We start from the raw sequence: 17775 nt of genomic DNA, 5'->3' as shown, positions 1-17775 counted from the left end.
CTTCCGTTACCTTATTAATGACAGTAATGAATACCATGACCCTGCTATAAAAGTCACCTATACTGAATGCTGTATGATATACAGAGACTCAACTGCTAACTAAATAAATATTGTGATCCAGCTAAAAGGAAAGTTATTTATACAGCGCAGTGAACAATGTAAAAAGTCATTGGATCACTCAGCCTTTGAAAATGTCTGATCCCATAATGCCAGCTTCACACTCACTGCCCCCTCCCCCAAAACAGTGCGGACTCCAAGTTAGAGACAGATCCTTAATCATAGGTGGCAACCAAATAAAACATGGTGATACTCCACGCTCGCTCGGGGTACAGTGCGTGAATGCGGCTGAGCGTGTACTGGAAAGTGTGTTCTTCAATTCCCCCGTGACTCAGATTAAAGTACGTGGGCACAGTGCCAGCCTGCCAGCCGGGGCACGTGCTGTCTATACGTTTCAAACAGAGCAGGAATGCTAAAGAGAGGCACCGCACCATGCGCGAGGGTAAGCGTGCGCGAGTGGTCTGTGGTCCCAGACTGCACGGAGACGTAAGGCCGGGGGGGAAGGGGGGGGGGGATGGGGCTGCTGTCTGTGACGCCCAGCGACCCGCCGACGTAGACAGCTGTGTTTATGCTACTGTGGGAAAGCAGCGTTTTCGCCACTCTCTCCCTGAAACTCGGCTTCGCGGAATCAATGGAGCAAAGTCTGTGCCTCCCAAAGGCCCTGGCAAACCGCTGTCTGGCCTCCACGCTGAGAGCCGTTTCGCTTACGCAAACCCCAAACAGACTCCCGTCCTACGGTCTCAAAGTTCACCTCTGGATTAACTGATGCTTCTCGCCTCAGACAGTCAGCCCAGCACCACTGCTACGACTGACACCAGCACTGACACACTGTATAAGAGAATAGAGCATTTACAGCTGACACTACAGACCACAGCACAGCTCAGGTCAGATCTCTTTTAACGACACTGAAACACTACTACATACCAGACCATGCACTATGTCAAGACTGACACTCACCACAAACAAGAGATGACTACATCTGACACCAGCACTGACTGACTCCACTACTGAATAGACCATCACAGCTGACACCGAGACTCTACAACGGACAAGACCACTACAGTTAAACCCAGCACGGACACACTCCAATGGCCAGACAGGCGTACTTCTTATTAATGACACACTACAGAGCACAAATAGCAATTTCATATAATTAGTGGGGTTCTTATCCACACTGACGTGTGTAATGTGGGTTCTTGCATGCTTTTAGCCCCCGTCGGCCTGTCCCCACTGGAGCAGGTCCAGTCACTGTGACCATCACTGCATAAGGTATGCAACGTCACTGCATAAGGGGCGGCAGTGTAGCATAGTGGTTAAGGAGCAGGCCTTGTGACCAAAAGTTTGCTGGTTCGATTCCCCACTGGGGCACTGCTGCTGTACCTTCGGGCAAGGTACTTAACCCTGAAATGCCTCAGTGGAATATCCAGCTTGTAAGTCACTCTGGATAAGAGTGTCTGCTAAATGCCAATAACGTAATGTAATGTGCTATGCAGCTGGGGTCAAGCAAACGGCTCATGTCTGTGGCCTGAGCGAAAGAGGAAGCATGTTTCGTGATGGAGAAGTGAACTGAGAGTAGCGTTTCAACACTGAAACATTCAGCACCATGTTGTTTCTGGGGACCATCAAAATAATGTTTCTTTAGCAGACGTAAATACAGAACAGCACAGGAAGTCCTTAACACCATACTTACCAACACAGGCAGACAAAGTAGGTTGTTCTGAGGTATATCGCAACCTGAATAACACACCTCTGGTGGTGTAAAAGGCACCAACAGTGGGTCTCTGAGAAGAAAAAACCCAGGGAAGGTGCTCATTGGAACGTCCCAAACTCTTGTACATCAGTATCTAAAGAGACACAGATGCGGCGCATGCTTGGTGGGTCCAACTAAAAGATTTCCCTAGTGTTTATTTTTAAATGAGTACAGTTAGCTCCCTGTAATAGTACACTGGATAATTGCTTGGTCGGCTTTATTGCACAGCATGCAGCCAGTCTCACTTTAATCCCACTGATTTCACTGACTCCTGTTACATGCATACTGTGGTTATGTGCACAATACTACCACAGCCCTGAGCCAAATGCAATTATCAGGGCTTTGAAACTGACATCACTCACAATTTCTGACTGTACATGTATGCTGGATGGTAAGTGCCAGGCAAAGTGCAGATCGTTTTCCAAAGAACGGTCCTCTTTAACACGGAATGACACAGTGCTCTAGTGGAGCATAGATTAAAAAAAAAATACCTTACAACAACACCTGAGGGAACTACCCAGCATTCCACAGGTCAGGTCACGTTCCCAGAATTTGCGGGGGGGGGGGGATGCTTTGATCGGTCCACTGATTGTCACACAGGAACGTACGATGGCTCCGCAGACAGACAACCCTGCCATGACCACACAAGAAGCAGAGTGAACACCGCCTATTCCTCCCTCCCTCCCTCCCCTCCCCTCAGCGATCGCCTCCCTGATGAAATATTCAAACGCAGGAGGAGGAGGAGGGCGCTTCCACTAATGCGGGCTCGTTCCACAGCGCCGTCAGGCCCGACGAGCCGATTTTCTCACTGCGGCGCGCCTCGCCATCCGGACACAGGTTAACTGTGAGGCTCTTCAGCGCGTTTCAGGGATTCAGCACAATCGCTGTGAGGTCATGCTGACCAGGAAATGAGGTTAAAGAAATCCCCTCTGTAGCATCGACCCGCCAGGTTCTCCGTCGATGTAGCTCTGATATGCAGCAGAGAGTGATATCATTCAGACAGGCAGTATATTCCTGCAGACCTTTCACATTTTTCAGAAATTTATGGGAGGCCTAGACTCTTGTTTAACTAAACGCATTGCCGCGGAATAAATTCGTTTCTCAAAACAGTTCCTCTAAAAAGGCTAAACATGCTAGCTGATACCATGAAAGATGTGTGGATTGAGTCAGCGGATGCCAAAATAAGATGTTACTGAACAAAATGTGTCGCACCAAAAAAATGTAAAAAAAAAAAAACAGAAACGAAACAGACAAGATGATCAAACTGCTACTGTTCTTCAGAACTCAACCGCAGAGGTTCTTCCACAAGCGCAGCAAGTCACGCTAGGAAAAATGAATGCAAATTCTGAATTAGTGACTGAGCAACTCCACCTCTAACCAAAAGGCAGCCGGTTTGATTGCCCTGCTGTTGCCCCCCTGAGCTAGGTAGTGTACTTAACTTGAATTGTTACAGGAAAAAAATCCAGGGCAACATGTAGGTCACTAGTTAAGGCCATCTCCTAGGCAAACAGCTACCGTGATGTCCGTCAGGCTACCGTGTTAAGGGTTATGTCATCTCCAAGCAGACGGAAGCCTGGATTCGAGTGCGTTTTAAACATGGAGCGGGACACCGATCCGCGTTATCTCAGCTCTGGCAAGTGGTGCTCAGTCGTGCTCCCGGACAACCCCTCAGAGCACACGCGATCTGACAGCAGAACCGGCGTTCAAGAGGAGCGCTGCCTCTTTGTCACGAAGGATCTCCTCAGCTGGGCCTGGCACCCCTGGCCGGGAGCCGACTCGCTGCATGTCTCCGACGTCTCATTAACGAGCCGCACGCACGAAGGTGGCTCACTCGGAGCGACGCGGCTTGTCTTTTCAGACCGGGTTTGTTTTTCTCCGAGCTGTCGGCATGTGGCGCGCGTCAGATCTCCGCAAACAAAAAAGGGTCAGCTTATACACGCCTTCCGACGGCCCAGAACCGGTCCTGTATCCAACAGAGCTCTTTCTGCCAAGCATGCACATTTCTTTTTTTTCATTAAAAACAGCTTCATCTATCCTGTCACCCCTGAATTAATTAAATGCTAGCATTCAGCTGAAATACTTTCGGGAGGACCAGAATACATGCTGCGTTCGGATATGTAGAACACTCAAAATTCCCATAGCGCTCTTAGATGAGTGCTGAGAGGGGAGAAAAAAATTTACTTACAACTAAACAAATTCCCAAAAGAAGGATTCGCACAGACTTGTGGGAGATAACTCAGAGCAGTTCCTCCAATTCGACAGAGCAACATACAGATCCCCTTATCTATCTTATTGGCTAAGAATAATGCAATAATGCAAACCCAAGCTTTGAGCAATTATCATAAAACAGCGATTCCAGAAGCTATAGGACAGGAATTTTCTTGGTGTAAGGAAAACTCTTGAAGCTTCGATTCAATATGCAATATACTCAATTAACACCGAGTGACAAGTGTGAGTTCTGAGCGAGTTCAGAATTTTATTCACAAATGATTTCAACTGATACAAATGATGCACATTTCACGGTGCATATGAAACACAACAAATCTAACACTTCATTAAATTTTGTTTAAGGTGAGGGCAAAGCTTATTGCAGTTGGACTGAATAGAGGACAGAGTCGAGGTGTGCAGAGACTGGTGCTGTATCTTCACAAGTCAAAGACCCGTGTTTCCACTGGTCCACTGGATGTTTCCACTGGTCCATATGAAGAAGCCAACACATGTGGAGCTCTGCCAATGGCACAGGTGGACCATACCATTATTTTATATATTATACCATTATTGCTTTTATTTGTATACCGCACTCAAGAGTACCAAAATCTAATAACTCCATCACTCTATGAAGGTGCATATATGTAAATGCACATGCATGTGCATGCGTGACTGTGTCTCCAGGTAACAGTGGCCATGACACACAAGAGAAGGGCCTGGTGCTGGCAGCTGTGGTTATGTAACGGAGGTCAGAGTGCCGGAGGGAATGTGCACCGCGGCGTTTCCACTTTGTTTGCCTTTCCACTGTGCCGTGCGCCATTGTTGCTCCCTGCAAAGTGGCTTTCGTGATACGCGGTGACACGCGGGCCATTTGGAACACGTCCAAACCGTCAGCGCTGGCTGCCGCCGCTTCCGCACTTCAGCGAAGCGGCTGCACAGATCCACGGGGGGGGGAGGTGCGGGACAGGGCCGGCGGCGCATAAGGGCTGCCACGGCGCGGGGGGCCCGTGCACAGGGAATAAGAGGATTCGCTGGGGGAAGCTCATCTTTGCTGCTGACCTGGGATCAGTGCCGTGGCTCTCGGGAGCCCACCATGGGAGAGGAGTGCACTGTAACAACCTCTTGAGCTTGGTCTGGATGACCTGGTCTTTCCTGTGAGTGGTACTGGATGCAGCCACCACTTGTGTTTGAAAGTCACACACACACATACATATACAGGCACACACAAACACATACATAGGCTCACACACACACAGTCACACACACACACACACATTCTCCATGCTTCTCGCTCTCATACATGTTTAAAGACTAGTGAAAGTGGAGCAGGGATGAATATGAAATGGAAATGAGAGTCATTGTGAAGGCTAGAAAGGGCCGACCCCCTCTCTACAGGAAAGGCTCAATAATTAAAACCTTTTCAAACGGCACCATACCAGACGAGAGGACAGCCAATCCAGCTCTTATGAAACGCAAAGTAATTGAAAAAAGATTCCAAAAGCACTTTTATTCTCTTTTTTTTAGCAGAATTTTTTTTAATTTGCTTTTGTTTGCCGTCGTTGTCATAGAATCCTGAAACTGACCGAATGATCATCTTTAAAAGTGTCTTTTATCAGTGGCTGAACGCTCCTGCTCTGAAGAAGAGAGCATGGCCCCTTTAGAGCTGGCCTGTAAGAGATCGGCCAATACGGCCGTTACGTTTAGAGACTCTAATCAAATCACTGCCGTCATAAATATCAGTATCATGTGAGAGGGCCGGTCACTGGACATTGCATTTGTGAGGGCCTTTGAGGCGAGGGGGTCATCTTATAGAGTTTCTCAGTTAGTCATCACTGAGGTCATTTCATTTCCTAAAAATTGAAAAAGAGCTTCTTCAGCACAGATTTTCGGAAAAAAAAGGCCTTTGGCAGGAAGTTGCCTGGTTTACAGCTCCCCCTCGTACTCCGGCTGAGAGCAGAGTCAAAGTAATACCCCTGCGCAGGGCTTACCAAAACCTGGCCCCAGACACCTTAAAAAACAATGCCAAGCAAGCAAATCGGGGCGCCGAAACCGCTGCGATTGAGCAACGTTACTAGCGAAGGGCCTGTCATGCGCTGCGCTGGGCAATCAGACAAGCAAATTAAAGGCCAAGAGTGCAAAAGAAAGAATGAAAAACACCTCGGAGCTCAAAGAAACTTGCCAGTCCGGCTTTTTTGGAGCTGCTTGTGCAATACCTCGACATCGAGCGCGCTCGTTATGGTCCGCGGGACGTTTACGAAGGCTTTAAGAAACATTTGTCAATCAAACTCCCCCTGTGACGCGCCTTACCCAGAAGCACCTGCTGTCAAAGAAACGCCGGCGGCGATGGGGCCTTCTGCCCGCATTTTATCCACCAGCTGCGTCTCATGTTACAGAACGCGGCCCTCCTTGATCATGCTGCTCCTTTTGCTTAACACGTTACATTCCTCGCTTAACACACCAGTGTTCCAGCTTCTGTGTGAGTGCGCGTCGTGTCATCATAGAAGCTGAACACTGCTAGGAAACTTGACTGCCGGAGGGGAGGGGGGTTGTCCATGCTTGGTGGTCACCTTCAGTGGGCATCCTATCAGATCTGCTGTGTTCCAGGCAGCGCCAGTTTAATTAATTAAGCTCTATCTACAGCCTTCCTCTGTACTGCAGCGGCCCACCCAACCTCATCGCCCGCTGCCTGCTTATCTTTTATCACATCCTTTATGAACCCGACGGAATGAGCAGTGCGTGCCTTTTCAGCGCTAAAGACCGTTTTACCCGCGTGAAAGGGCCGCATTAAGCCCCACTGCACCCTCTCGGCGCAGCCTCACGCACACCGGGAAAACCCGTCACTGTTTAGCTCGCCCCCCGCGAGGCCAGATGAGCCGTTAATGGCGGCCTTCGAAGACGCTCCCTGTGAAAACGGACTCCCGCTCGCATGCACGAGAGCCACTGGAACCAGGCCCCGCCGCGCCACACCGGGACTCGCGTTGATTCTGACCCCCCTCCTGAAGAGCGAACGAATCAGGACGCTGGGTTCCGGACAGACGAGATCGAATGGAGGCCGCTGACGCTTCAACCCCGGCGCTGGGCAACGTCCCAGAGTCCAAAGGAGACCTTCGGTCACCTGGTAATGACTGGCTCAGCTGTTAGATATAGACACGCGGATTCAAAAGCGTACTCACTCGTACACTTGTTTGAGTGCACACACACGCTTGAGAGCTTCCCCTGTATTTCCCAGAGTTCTTCTCCACAGTGATGGCTCCAGTTTAACCCCCCCAGTCCAGGCGGTGTGAGCTGCCCACTCGCTCCGCAGGGGCGCTGACGCAAAACACCTACAGCACAGGCAGAGGGAGAGAGCTTCCCGGGCCCAAAAAACACACCCCCACTTCAATCCCCATCCTGGCCCACGAGCACAGCACAAACCGATGACCTCCCCAGACACCGAGCGAGGGGCTCCCCGCAAAGAGCTTTCCCTCCCTTCAGTGCCTGAAGACCCCGGGCTTACAGTGCCAGAGAGGGCTCGTTATAATTTCCACACGGTAATTGCTGTGAAATTGGCATCGCCACGCATGGTTACTCAAACGCCCGACCCTTTCTTGTTGCTTTCCGGAGATGTGCCCCGCATTACAAAACAATACCCGCGCTGCGTTTCGGTGGGGGTCGGGGCTTCTCAAAAGGCACTGCGCTCGCCGTTCGTCGCCACAGGCCATGAGCCGGCTGTTTCGCGGCATCTCTGAACTGCAGAATGGCATGCCACATAGCGCTATCAAAAGCAGTCCCCGACACTGGAAACAAAGTGGCTTTAAAGTGCAAAGACCTATTTCAGATCTTTGCAGGCGATTATCAACAGCAGGGCCACTGTTTCCAATGTGACACTGCTCTCTCCTTTCTTTCGGCGGAGCTCCCGAATTGTGCGGTACTTTTCCATGATCTCCCACAACTCCCATCTACATCCATCCTCTCCTCTGCTGACGGCAAATTACCGCCACTGCCGAGACCCACACCAAAAATATGCAGCAAAAAGTTCTACTGGTACGGAAAAGAGAATGCCATTTGTCCCTTATGAAAAATGAATGCATGGATGGCACAATTATCTATCATATGAGGAATATATTTAAATATATGCGGAAATATTCACCATGTATTAGAAATGTCTATCTATTGGACAATGCCATGCAAACAGTGCAAACTGCTCTAAGGTACAACTTTTCCATAAGGGGAGGGTAGCAACATAAGTGAGATCCCCTCTGCCAACGAGCTGTCGTCACTGTTCAAACTTCAGTTTGTCTGACTACATTGATTTCACTTCATTGTGGAAATGTGCAGTTACAATTTAAATTGACATTCGATTCTGAAGCACTGAGTTCTTCACTTTTCCCACCGCAAGCACTATGGACACTATACATGCGATCATAAGTGCAAGTCGGCTCCAGGCAGCGCTGATTTAGGACCAGTTTTGCTGCTTTAGCTTACAATGGTCAAGCATTTAACAGTGTTCAGGAAATCTGACCACAGACCAGCACTTGGAGACGACTTTTACCTAGAGTTTTAAGTCGGTTGCCCTCATGTTCACGCTCATCCAGCACGCGCTTAAGTTCTGATTCTTTTTTCCCTAAATCCCTCTAACGGGTGCCCTGTCTCCACACCTGAGTGCACTAACTCCTCTGGGGCAGACTGACCCCTCCAAAAGGACCATTGCTACGAACTCCCCGGTGCCTGATCCGGACTTGCTGCCTCTCCCCGGGGGGGCCCCAGTGTAGCCTCCCACTGACCCTCCTGTTGCTCCGTAGGCCCCTATCTGTCTGCCCCCTCCCTCCCCCATGTCTCTTTTAATCACCATGGTCTCCAGCCTCAAACTCAGCCCTGAGTTACAGTTTGGAATTTTTTAGGGTTTCTCCTATTTTTTTTTAAACAATCGTTAAAGCATAATTATTTTAATGCCTAAATGCATTTCACAAAAGTATTAAACCCCAGACCCATTCAGTCTGGCTAGAAAAACCCACTAATGCATGCAAAATCTAATTTTTGGTCAAATAAAAGGAATACAAGATTGCATTGGACAAAACCAAATATACATGCATCATTCATGAATCGATTCTTAACAGACACTTGTGTGAAGGAAAATACACATTCCTCCTTTTTCCCAGCATTCACAACATGATTTGGGCATTAGTGCAAAAAGCATCAAAGAGAAAGACAGACTTTTACAGCATATGGAAATACTGAGTGAAGAACAGACATGAAACAAGTACATTTCAAACACATCCAAATATTTATCATTATTCCAAATATAAGTTACTGGAAGACCTTTTTTCTACAAATTCATATTAAATTAACTCTGATGAAGAACAGACATGCAACTCCTTTAATAAGGCCAAAATGATTTTCAGCTAACTCTGCATGCCACTCACTAACTCAGCAAACATATTACAATATATCCATGTGTGACCATGTAATAGCATGTAATTAAAAGGTATTTAAAAATATGGATCAGTGCTGTGTGACCCTGGTGAACTAGGTGAGGTCCACTCCTACCTCCCTCTTGCTATGAGATCATGTTACTGTACAGTGACTGTAAGTACTTGTACTTTGAACACCATTTCTGTGGTAACAGCAAAATTCTGTTCATACGCACTCAGTTCACACTTACTGTCTATTTCAAACGTGCCAAATTAAAATGTGTCTTCTTCCAGAATATGGTCAATGTTTGAGATTCCACCATTCATCCTAAATACGGTCAGTGGTAGAAATTTCACCATTCTTCCCAAAAACAGTCAGTGGTTATGATTTCACCATTCGTCCTAAATATGGTCAGTGGTTATGATTTCACCATTCTTCCTAAATATGGTCAGTGGTTGGGATTCCACCATTTGGACCAGTGATACTGATACTGATTCTCCCACAAGGCAACATCTAAATAATCTCTACTCTCACAATATTCTCCTCATAAACATAACAACAGATAATACCTCTTGTTTTTCGTCTCATTTAAAAGGACATTATAATAGCAGGAAATGCAAGCAAAGAATAAATTAGACTGAATCGTCTTGCTGAAAAGATATTACATTTACTGTCATTTATAAAATGACATTTTAATACATCCATTTCCCAGATAGAGGACCTCACTGAGTATGAGTATAAGTGGTCTCAATTCTGAATTTTTCTGTTAGCATGTAAATGTGCTTCATTTTGAAACCCTTTGTTCTCGAGCACAAATACTTTTAACTCCAAGTATTTTTTTCTTAATGGATGGCTTAAAAGGGAAAAGCCGTATCGGTGAAATCATCTCCCACAGGAGAACGGCAGGAATGTTTGCCAGCATACGAGTCTGCGCAACCTGTGTGCCCTCTCAAAAGTGCCTTCATTTTCAAACCCGCTTCATGTTCAGCTGAGGACTATAAAGAGGAAAAAAAGGAGAGAAAGGCCTATTCTCTTTGTAAACCATTTACTCTCACTTACTATTTAACAGCTAATGGCGTCTTATCGGCGTGGCATTGCACATGCGAGTGAACAATACAAAAACCAGACCGATTTAGCCTACAATTAGTCACCTCTACCATTACAACCGGCTCGTCTTGTCTTACACTTCTGCAGTGTTTTTTTGCACTTCCCTCAAAGCTAAATTAAGACTCTGCGTACTAAAGAAGCGCCACACCAGGAGACAAAACCAACACTGCAGTGTAATTACAGCCCGCTGTAAAGTTCAGCAGCTCAGCAAGGCCTCTATGTACAGTAGCAACACAGTACTGTGTATGGCTACCACCGCATGCACTTCGCACAGTCATAAAGAATAAATGGAGGAGGTTTAGCCCTGCCAAAAATAACAACGTAAGGGTGGGTTTTGGTATTCCACGGGTTGTTTGTATCAGTGTCTCTTCCTGTTATTGAATTCCTTTCTCGGTGCGTATCCTTTTCTTGCGCTGGACGGACTCATTGTTGATGCCCGCACTGAAGTCACGCTCCTTGGCATGCCTCTTCTGCCCGGCCCCGACGGAGGGCAGGACATGCAGATCTGGTGGTGTCATTTTCCGGTCGGTGCCGGCGGCCCCGAGCAGGTCAGCTGTCCGCTCTTCCCGCACAGTCAGCTCCAAGCGAGCGGCGGACCCGGGAGCCTTCATGTTGCAGTTAAGTAAACCTGCAAACTCCCCCCTCCCCCCCCCTCCCCCCCCCCCCCCCCCCCCCACCAGTGGTGGAAGGCAATGCCAAACCCGCCCGCAAAAGGACAGCGGACAGGGCGGCACGGACAGGGAGCTTGGTGGTCTGGCTTATCTGAGCGCTGCATCGGGCACGGCCGTGTGGCTCCATTGTAATTATTTGTGTGCCGTTTTCCTCCAAGGCCCTCTGAGGAGAATGTGCTCTGCTGAGAACGAGAAGGCCGACCCCCCCCCCCTCCACCACGTTCGACTCCCAGACAGGGCTGGAGGAACAGTGACTATGAGGGATCAGCTTCTGTGAGGAAGAGACGCCCCAAAGAACATCCATGTTTTTTCAGCCAATAGTACTACCCCACACTCGTACCACGCATTGGTTCTTCTCCCAGGTCCAGGATACGTCACCACAGGCCTCGGCGGTCTGTGAAACGCCCTGCTTACTGTACGAGGAAACATTTCACTTTCAGTGCCCTCGGCCCGCCACACTGACCGAGAACATGACAACTCAGAAGAGCATGGAGTCACTTCATCCGTGACCAGCTCCAGGTCATTTGCGCGTGACTCATGCCCACAGTGACATTGCACTCCAGAGACGCATATAAAGCATTACTGCTGTGATATTTTGCCAGATTCAAAGCAGGAACAGACTCTAAACTATGAAGGAAGGGGGAATACACAACACTAACAATACATCTGAATTTGTCACTCAACCCTCTGATGTACTTTTGAACTCTAGACTGAAGAGAAAGCAAATGGTATTACATAGTTCATAAAGTCCTGTAATTATTCACCAAAACTTAGCACCAGACCTTACACCAAGCTTCTGTACTGTACCGCATGCTACAGGCCAGTGTGATGAGTAAATGCAACCTGCACAGTGTTCAGGGTAACCTATCAATCTAGCTGTGCGAGAGAGACAAAGACAACAAAGCCCTAGCGTGAAGTCAGCCAGCCAAAAATAGGCAGGCCTTTTCGATCAGATTTTTGAACACTCCCTCGGCAAACGCCGCGCGGATCCGCCTCCTCGCCCGTCCGGCCTCGAACCCTCCGCCTCCCCCCGAGCGCGGCAGGCCGCGCGGCAAATCGTTTCGCCGATGATTTAAGGGCGGCCTGAAACCACATCAAATACAGATCGAGATCAAGCGCAAACATGTGACGGGGGGGGGGAAAGGGATTACCGCCCCGATCGCTGATAAGGGCTGTAACTGCAGTCTGCCGCTGCTTTGATCAGATAGCAGGTGGAGGGAATACTCTTAGGCCGCGGGCCGGGCGCCCCACCATAGTTTCAGTTTGAATCCTTCCGTCACAAGAACACTTTCTGCTGCTAAACACAACAAGAACTTTAAGACAGTAGAGACAGTATATATCCTAAAACAGATACAAGACCCATGTACCTCTTTAATGCGGTCTCATATGTGCTTAGTGCGGCCAACTGAACTCGTTCCCCGGGTTTTTTTTCCCCCCTCAAAGAGCAACCCCGGGTGCAGTTAAATCCATCAATCAGGAGCCGGCCTCCGCAGCAGCTCTCTGCTCACGGCGTGTCACTTAGGACCTGCCGATCACTGTCACCGAGGGCGACAGTTCTGTGCCGAGTCCTGGTGGCGGTGGAGTGCTACTGCGCTGGAAAGCTTCCCTCTCTGTTTGGCTTGCCCCATTTAACAGCTGCTGACCTCTGTTCCAACAACGCTGCAGGTTTCCACAATATCTGCAATTTGTGCTGAATGCTACTGTATATTTCAGTGTTCTTAGAGTTTCGCTGTAAATGACACATGCAGTGATACATGCAGCATGGTTCTGTTCAATCTGGTGCTATATAAAGGCAGAAAATACTGCAGCATTCTCCTCAGCAGATAGCCAGGATAACCCTGTCATATCCAGTGGTGTGGTTCACAGAAATCAATAATCAAGGCCGCAGTCAGTGGGAGAATAGAAACACTTTTCAGAGAAGTGTAAATACTTGTGTTTGTTCAAGGCCCATATCACCCAGACTGACAACTGGGTCCAACGTCTGCTTCTCCTGGTGTCAGTCATTCCGCTGTGCATTTGGGGCGTTTTCCCCAGAGGCACCACTCTCAAGCACAACGACCGCGATCCCTCACATCTGATTATGAAAGTGAACAGGTTTTATTTCTAGGCAGCGGCCAGCTTACGTGTCGAGAGTCGACGTCGAGCTGCCGTCCGACAGCACCGCGTGATGGGCGGGCGGCGGCGGAGGCGCCGTTCAGATCAGGAGCCGATCCGAGCCCGACCCCTGCGAGCGGCTTTTGCCGAGACCCGACACGAGAGCATTCCCTCAGTCCCTTCATCCTCACAGACAGCTCTGCGCGCCACGCTGAAAATACCCACACGCCGGCACCTACTCGCACAAGACCCGCCACAAAGGAGGGAGCGCGATCTTCCTTGTGTGCGTTTTCTCCAGCGGAGCGGCTCAAGTCAAGCAGGGTTAAGCTCGCACACACTGCGAGCAAAACTAGACAGTAGGGAGGGGCATCACTCCCTCCATCCTATCCTCTCCCCTCCCCTCCTCTCCCCTCCCCTCCTCTCCTCCTCTCTCGCCTTCTTCATCTGTCACTGCCAGAGACACCGTGTGGTTTCGTATCACAAAGGATGCGACTGCCTCCAGCTGACTGCCCACAACAGATATTCTCCACCATCAAAACCTCAATCTGACTTGGGTGGGAAAAAATAGAGGTGTACACCAGCAAGAGCCGGAAATAGTTATTCGAATTGAAAGAGGCTGTGGGTGGGTGGGGGTGGGGGTTAGCGGGCGCAAAAAAAAAAAACAGAAACAATTAAACGGTGTTAGGGTATTTCGCCACTTCAGTCGCCGAGCAACAGCTCAAGGATGATCCTCGCACACACACCTTGCGGTGCTGGGGGGGGGGGGAGTACACAGATCGGCCTATCTCTGGGCCTATCTCAGCCTAAATCTTCACCCAGCAGAGGAAAAAAACATGTTTCAACCCTGCTACCACCCCCCCAATCGCCGATGCTGGCACTCAGAGCCAAGGGCTTGCAGAGCCAGGCCTCGTGATCTGGGCGGAGGTGCAGGCTGTATCCTGAAGAGGAGATGTTTCTACACCCCTCCCATCAGGCAAGGGAAGGTTAGTGTGTCTGCCCTGCTCCTCTCTGCTCAGCTCAGCTCCGCTCCACCCTCTGTTTCAAGGGACCCGAAAAGCACGTTGTCGGTCGTGTTCCAGGCCACAACAAGTACGAACTCGATCCGGAGTTCCTAGAAACTTTGACGGGGATGCAAAATGCACCAATTGTGTACAGCTACTGGCATTGCCATTATTTATCCATGCAGAGAGTGACTTAGTTGTATTCATGGGCACGCCACCGTAGCAAATCATTCGACTTACATAAATAAGGATGGCCATTAGTCACATGAAAAATAACAAACTTAAAATGATGTGAACCAAGAACACATTTTTTCCAACTGATTTAACATCTAGTAACATAAGTGCCATATGAAATTAGCAGTTTGTCACAGTAGCCTTTGGTCACGTTCTGAGTTGTCTGCTTTTTGGCATCATGATGTTGGCAAGATGATTTTATGTAAAATGTCCAATCAATCCAAATTCAACTCTTTTCTGGGTTATTAAATATATAATAACAATCACATTTTAACATCCTGTTTTGTGGGACTTACCAAACTCACCCCTGGGTTTGCTGTTCTTTGACCCAGATCTCTTATTATTAATGTAATTGGGAGGAAAAGCATTCAAGCACTTCCATGATTAATTTCCTTCTTTCAACTAATTTTGACTCAAACATTCGCTTTGCTCCTAAGATGTGTTTTCCACAGGCAGGTGTATAGTTTCAGTAATCCTCACTTTACACACTTGTCTTCACCTTCACCTCCCATCTGATTCCACCTGTCAATCAATGAATCAACTTCACATTTATCAGACCATTTTCCAAGGAACTGCAAGTGGGAGTGCATTAGGGAAAATTAGTGCATTAATTGTTGCCTCACAAGCAGTATGATTAGAAAGTACAGTACTTCAGTGAAAGTGTCACACATCTGTGACACAATGTGACCTTGGGGAAGATCACTGAAAATGACAGATTAGAGATGTCTGAACAGGTCACCTGCAAAACAGCAGTTTTGGTTGGCAAGAAACTCAGCGTGTACAAGGGAGCTGTGAAACCACTTCATAAAGTTCTTGTCTCTTTCAATTATATTCTGACTGCATAGGGCAAATACTATTTTATCGTAAAACAAACCTAAGTCTAAAGACGACCGAATATGGCACACCATCGCACGAGGCACACAAACTTTGCAAACAAACAAAATTTGCATGCATACTTTGTTCTTCTGTTGTTTGGTACTGAAGTCCCTGCGCAGGAGGAGAGTAACGTGGGCCTCAGGTGAACGCCATCTGTAATACGAGCTGCAGAACTGCGCGCTCGTGACGCCCCACAAGGAGAGATCCTGCACCTCTAGACATATTCTTACTCCAGTTTTTAAATTATGATTAGCTTTATGTAATAGCCACTGCTGTTGTAATACCAACACTGCACTACTACACCACAGAAACACAGCGGCAAAGACAAATAAATCAATATGAATTGTTAACTGGACTGGAACGGGAAGAGTAAACAATGTAGCACACTGCTGTTTATTACGTTAATTATTTTGTCATTCATAATCACTTCTATTTATACTACCGCGCCCGCGTGCAATCGCACGCATTGAGTGGCAGTTCTAGCTTTTAAGAAAACTCTGGTTTTTGAACATCTGACAATGTACACAATGATTCCTGACTGTAAACAAAGTAAAAATAGCCTTCAATCGCTGTGATCCCAACAGCCCATTATATAACCAGAGCTGGTTTGTATGACATCACGTTCAGTCGAGCAATCACTCCTCGAGCAGAGAGAGAGAGGCAACGTCCTTAATACGCTAGCATTCATGGAATTGTTCTAATGTAACGTTAAGTGTATTCAAACCTGAAAATTGACCGTTTTTAATAATTCACAGGATTAGCCAGTTCAGATGTGCAATAAACCACGCACAATCGAATGCATTCACCTAAGTACGTTCTTCCATAGCGAGCTGATTATTTGAAAATAGGGGTTTCTGATTTTTTTTTCCAGAGGTACTAGTTGATTGTCAACTCTCCATACGTTTGTATAATAAAGCAATTTAAAATGTATCCTTCTGTTGACTTGGCTGATCTCCCGACAGCGATGAAATGCTGTTTTAACTGTAGCAGCCACTAGCATGTTGGAAACTACGGGAAAGTGAAGCAGCCAGCGACGTAGGTACAAAACATGCGCCTTTTGATTGTAGCGATAGCAGCCAGTGTACTACACTACTATGGAATATATACTATATCTTCTTTAATGCAATGTGAAACCAGAGGAGGTGGAGTTGCGCAGTAAGTACCGAGCTTGCCCTTCGCCAGGCACGGCTTAGTGCGCTTCTTGTCCGGCTACAATTCCGCGAAACATCCGCTCCCTAGTTTTCGCACTCTAGCTAGCCAGTTTTAAAGGCTTGTTGAGGTGTGACATGGCTAACACACCACCGTGAAAGTCACACAGCACATTATACTTAAGAGAACAAAGCTTTGCGTCTTGGGGCTTAAAAATAAACCTTTTGATCGGAATGGGAATAAATGACGATTGTGCTCCTTCGGGTCCCTTCCTAGTTCCAGCCATTTTTATCACTTGCCTGGCTGAGAAAAGTGTCCGTGTAGCTGGAAGGACAGAGCAATAACAGCGGTTGTAGTAAAAATATGACTTACTGTACGGTGATATGGATTTGTGCCTTAGCTTGTTACCGGGTCTCCTTTTTCCAGCACTGACGGTGGAATCGTCTCCCCTCCACTAGCTAGTAGACCGACGTCTGCAGCACTGAAGCTAATAGCTCGCTTGCTCTATGCGTCCCCCTCCCTCTCTCTCCCTGCCTCTCTCGCTGTGCGCGTGTGTGTGTGTATGTGTGTGTGAATGTGTAAACCCAAATATGGAGCAGTTGGCCGCCTCTGCAATAGCTCAAAGTTCCTACTCTGTTCACGAAGGGGACGAAAACGAGGCAAGTGACTGGCAAGCGTCCAAAATCACAGATTAAGGCATACCCACACTACAACGCGTTACAGAGCCGCTGAACTCCATTTAACCTGAATGGATTGTCATTTTGGTTCTTACTCGCGACCGTCTCAGCTCTTTCTGCACGCACAAAAAAAATTCGAAATAATAGGTAATACAAAAGAGGAAGGAACACTGACCCACCCCATTCATAAGAAAGTGACCTACGTTTATACACTGCATGCATGTTGAAGCTGCAGAGCGTGTCTGCCATGGCAAACAGTTTCCGTATACGGTCAATCCGAACCAAATGTCTTTGCTATAACACGCATCATTGCAAGTCTCAGAGGTCCGCTTACCTGAGCGTGGTACTTTAGCTCCAGGACGTTTAATTGTAGTACCACGAAGTGTTACATTGTTATAACCGAAAGTACAATTAGCAATACAATATGCTTTTATTGATTTGAATGTTTGGCCGGCTCCATCACAGCCATAGATAACTACGATGTGTCATGATTATTGCGTAACATGTTTGTCATTAGTGCCTTTTCCGTAGTAAAGCCTTCGACTTGAGGCAATGCTAGT

General features: G+C 47.8%; 1 long non-coding RNA gene across 1 annotated transcript in view; it reads right to left on the bottom strand.

Moving 5' to 3' along the window:
* Positions 1-17011, bottom strand: part of LOC118769269 — a 54746-nt gene extending 37735 nt beyond the window's left edge. The window contains exon 1 of the long non-coding RNA XR_005004475.1: positions 16911-17011. This is a non-coding gene — a long non-coding RNA (uncharacterized LOC118769269). The remainder of the gene's footprint in view (positions 1-16910) is intronic.
* Between the last annotated feature and the right edge of the window lie 764 nt (positions 17012-17775).

Source organism: Megalops cyprinoides, chromosome 21, assembly GCF_013368585.1.
Source record: "Megalops cyprinoides isolate fMegCyp1 chromosome 21, fMegCyp1.pri, whole genome shotgun sequence".
NCBI lineage: Eukaryota > Metazoa > Chordata > Actinopteri > Elopiformes > Megalopidae > Megalops > Megalops cyprinoides.
Note: the sequence above shows the minus strand (reverse complement) of the source record. Positions and strands in the feature narration are given on the sequence as shown.